Below are 4,691 nucleotides of genomic sequence, written 5' to 3' on the forward strand. Positions count from 1 at the left end.
TGCTAAACCACCGCTTGATGTCGCTGTTTATCAACAAATAGTCACGATTTTAACGCGCTAAATGAGTCCTGTTTGTTAACCTGACGAATCAGCCGTTTTACCTGGCAACAAAGCGTGGAAATTCTTACACGTTTACATGAAATAAACACTTTTAAAAACATTTTTCTTATTACTATGTGTGATTCACTCAGCGCCGCCTCCTCAGACTTGTTTTTGTTAAGCTTCCAAACAGAAGGATCCACTTTGTCTCTCTTGGCAAAAGCAGAAAAACTTTTTTTTTTTTTTTTTTTTTTTTTAAAATGTATTTATAGGCCCACTTGCGTCTAACGTGATCATTGTGGGTGGCTGGGAGTTGTTTCTAAAACTGGGAGTGTTGACAGGTTTTTTTTTACATTGCTGTTCTGACTCCCAAGTTCTTCCATGATGCCAAAGCAAATCTATTTGGATAGAGTATTTTGTACACAAGGTAACTCAATATTCTTCAAATGATTCAAAACATTTTTCTAAAAAATAAAAGAAAAAAACTCAAAACACTCCAATCTCAAACCATCCTTCCCCATTGAGTTAAATGGAATTGCTTGTGATTTGTAGAAGCCCCCCAAAACACAGACAGTACAGTAATTTACAGCAATTTTAAGAATTTTGTAGTTTGGGCATCATGATTTCATCCATTATTTCAATGGAATGATGTATCTGTCGTTTATGTGTTATGGCCAGCAGGAGACAGTATTACACATGCATTCCATGGATATTTGATCTTGAATAATTGATGACATCACAAATAATTTTTAGTTATACTTTTTTTTTTTACGGCTAAAATATGCCTGAGTATTTTGCCCAACAGTGGATGTGTAGCTAGTATTTGTTTCAATAGAAATTGTTTCGTTAGCCTATTGTACTTTGCAATGTGTGTTAGCATTAAGCTACCAAACATTTGTAAAGACAAATTTACGTGTTTTGGTTCAGTATGCTTGTAATTCTCTTATAGTTTCCAAGTAAACAAATTTAGGGTGATTATAAATAGATTAAATCAAGCACTCGAGCTTTTTTTGTGAAAAATTGTTCACGATCTGGCAAATTACTGCTCTTAACTCAAAATTTTGCTCGCAACTCAAGACAAAAGAATCAGCCCAGCGACAGCATGTATCTTAAAATACTTGTAAGTCAAGTCACTCGGACAGCAAGGCACCACTATAAAATTATGTGTGTGAGGTGTTTTTATAATTTTTTTCAAATAGTGGTTGCTCCAGGTCCTGCAAAGTCTCTCTCGGAATCGCTACTGTTTTTTTTTTTTGTTTGTTTTTTTTTTTTTGATGGATAGATGGCGCTTTTGTCGGGGCTGCAGGATGAGGCTCAACATACCCAAAAAACACCTGGGGAAAAAAAAACAAACTCATCCCTCATCAGCACTCCCAAGAAAGTTAAAAATCGCTCTCATCCCACGTGATCTTGCTTGCACCTTGGGAGGCCCAGGCAGTAAAAGTCCATGATGAGGAACATCATGTCCTCTTTCCTGTGTGCGCGTAGTGAGTCGTTTTTAGCCATAACAACCCCAAGTAATAATAGATAATAGAGCTCTTTATTTATATGCCTTTTTTTTTCTTCTCAGAACTTAATTGAATTTGATATTTCCCAGAGTGTCGTCCCACAAAGCAGGAATGAGGAGTCGCTTGCGTAAGCGACCCCAGCCATTCCCGCCGTGTTTACACTTCCCGAAGCTTATTATCGGGCTGCCTTATCGCAAGCAAACAGTAAAGTGCACTTTTGTTGAGCTGAAGAGCGTCTGGAAGGGAATGTTGGCTTTCTTCTTAATAAACTCGGCGCGGAATCTTCTGTCGTGATAACAGAGATGCTGCAGGCACACAAACATTGTATTTAATTTGATTTTTACTTGGAAAAAGTTACATAAAAGTTTGCCTAAATGAATCTATAGACCAAAAAAAAAAAAACAAAACTTAATTATACAGTGGTGTCTTGGGTTACTCGTGACCGGACTTAAACGTTTTTCAAGAAACAAGCCGTTGTTCGGACGATTTTTGCTTTGACTTGGGAGCAAAAATTTGAGATGCGAGCGCTGTACGGTGGCAGTGAGCTTGTTTCATAGCAAGCGGGCATTTAGCAGATAGTGACCAATTCTTTCAAATCGGTTTCATGCTGCAAACTGTATTCCCGGCCCTAGTTGAGAGTGACTGTCAAACTAAACATCAAACAAGAATTAGTTTTATTTTTACCTTGGGAAAGTCCACTTAGCTTAATGCTAAAAAAAAACAATGTAAATTCCAAAAGATGGACTAGCGAATGGCATTGATGTTGCTGTGTTGTAACTCAAAATTGATATTTCAACACAAACTCTAATCTCAAATGTTGACGCACAAAATACACAGACAAATATTGTATAGGCAGCACTGGTAAAGCGTAAAGCGTTGGCCTCACAGTTCTGAGGTCCTGGGTTGAATCCCAGGCCCGCCTGTGTGGAGTTTGGATGTTTTACCTGTGCCTGCGTGGGTTTCCTCGGGGGACTCCGGTTTCCTCCCACATCCCAAAAACATGCAACATTAATTGGACACCCATAAATTGCCCGTAGGTGTGATTGTGAGTGCGGCTGTTTGTCTCTACGTGCCCTGCGATTGGCTGGCGACCCGTTCAGGGTATACCCCACCTCCTGCCCATTGACAGCTGGGATAGGCTCCAGCATTCCCCTCCCTTGTGAGGATAAGCGGCAAAGATGAATGAATATTGTATTGCGTATATCCTTTGCGAGAAATGAATATTACAGCATCTCCATCTATCTGCATGTACTTTACTGCCCCCAGGTGGCCAAAGTGCGCACACCAGCACAATGTCCATTGAATTGAAGCAAAAAATGTGCCTAAAACAGTTTCCTTTGCATTCTATGATGTCATTTCTGCATGTTTTTTTTTTAATAAAATGTAGTGTTATAAAGTTGTGTTTCTTATTAGAAACGCTGCGAAAGACTAATGGCGTTTCTTTTTCAGTGGGGAGAAATGATTCTATGTGTGTTTAGAGTTTAAAGTTACTTGGAAATAACTAATAAAAATGATTTTTTTTTTTTTTTTAAAAGTGCACCCCAAAAGTGTGTTGAATAGCTGTGGTGCACTTGTACTTTGATGCCGTGTCACTTTCACAAACAATGCCTAATGGGATGATCCATTGCGGCGGTTGCGTTTGATGTAGGATAAACACAACTTGCCTTCTCATGGACTTCACCTGGGACATAACGAAAAGCACTCATTTATTCCTCCGTGGGGTGCTGAAAATGATACACTTGCAGGACCGTTTTGGTGGATTTACGCTGGGACCAAATAACGGTCCGTGTAGCTAACGGTTGGGCTTTTTTGTGAAGGTTAAAGATGTTGACACGGACCAATCGTGCATACGGAAGTGCCTCTTTGGGGGTTGCGGTGATAACATATTTGCGCTGACCTCTGCTATTGTTTGTGGGCTGCCGTTCTGGCCAGGAAGTGGTGACCGCGCGCGTGGGGGGGGGGGGGGTGTTTGTAAGAATGTGGTACAGTGCACTGAGTTCATCCATACTTTTGAGGATATAGTGTAAGAGGTCAACAATCCATGATGGCAATCTCAGTCCTGTAGGAAACCGTACAAGAATTTCTCAGACACATTAGATCAACTTGAAAGCGTTGGACTCACAGTTCTGAGGTCCTGGGTTCGATCTCGTTTCCATGTTCTCCCCGTGCCTGCGTGGGTTTTCCGGTTTCCTCCCACATCCCAAAAACATGCGACATTAATTGGACGCTCTAAATTGCCCCTAGGTGGGATTGTGAGTGCGGCTGTTTGTCTCTGTGCCCTGGCTAGCGACCAGTTCAGGGTGTCCCCCGCCTCCTGCCTGTTGACAACTGGGATAGGCTCCAGCACTCCCCGTGACCCCTGTGAGGATAAGCGGCTGAGAAAATGGATGGATGGATGAATGGACATTAGTGTACCTTTTTTTGAACGATCTACAGTCCCACACCTAACACCCACAAATGCTCTCACGGGTGCATAAGTTGTGTCTCAAATATTCCAAGACTAGTGACCCAAAAGATGGATTTCATAACCAAACAAAACCTGAGTTTGAGTTATTCCTCTTCAATACGGGTTAGACCAGGGGTGCGCAATGCGTCGATCGCACATTGACTGCCCCCACCCGTCGTCGGTAGCTCGCGAGAGGCTGGCTGCTTGAAAAGTAGATCTTGGGGGAAAAAAAAATCTGGGCACCCCTGGGTTAGACTATCAACCGTCCCAAATTCATTTTGTGAGTGCGTAAAAAGATGAGAGCGTTGTGGTTGATTCACCATGACAATGCCTCCCTATGCACAAGACCAGGGTCTGTGTGATTACCCTCATGCCCCTCTAGCCCAAGCTCAAGAGGGTCAACAAGGGGGCCCGTTTGAAGAGATGGGCGACATCAAGGCAAAGCTACGGAGAACGCCGGGAGAATCCCTTCCGTGAGTGCGTGTGAAGGTATGGCAGAGCAGGTTCGGAAGGGGAAAACATGCAGTCCAATGTTTATGGGAACGAACTGTACCCATCGCTTCCTGCCGCTGCAGATGGTGGAAACAATTAAGCGGAAGTCCAATGATCAAACAAATATGGCTGAAAGTGCATAATTGCATATTTTTTAATGTGTAATATCTTTGATGTTCTGTTTTTGTAGATTGGAAACGTTTGAC

The sequence above is a fragment of the Syngnathoides biaculeatus genome, chromosome 16, assembly GCF_019802595.1.
Source record: "Syngnathoides biaculeatus isolate LvHL_M chromosome 16, ASM1980259v1, whole genome shotgun sequence".
Classification (NCBI taxonomy): domain Eukaryota; kingdom Metazoa; phylum Chordata; class Actinopteri; order Syngnathiformes; family Syngnathidae; genus Syngnathoides; species Syngnathoides biaculeatus.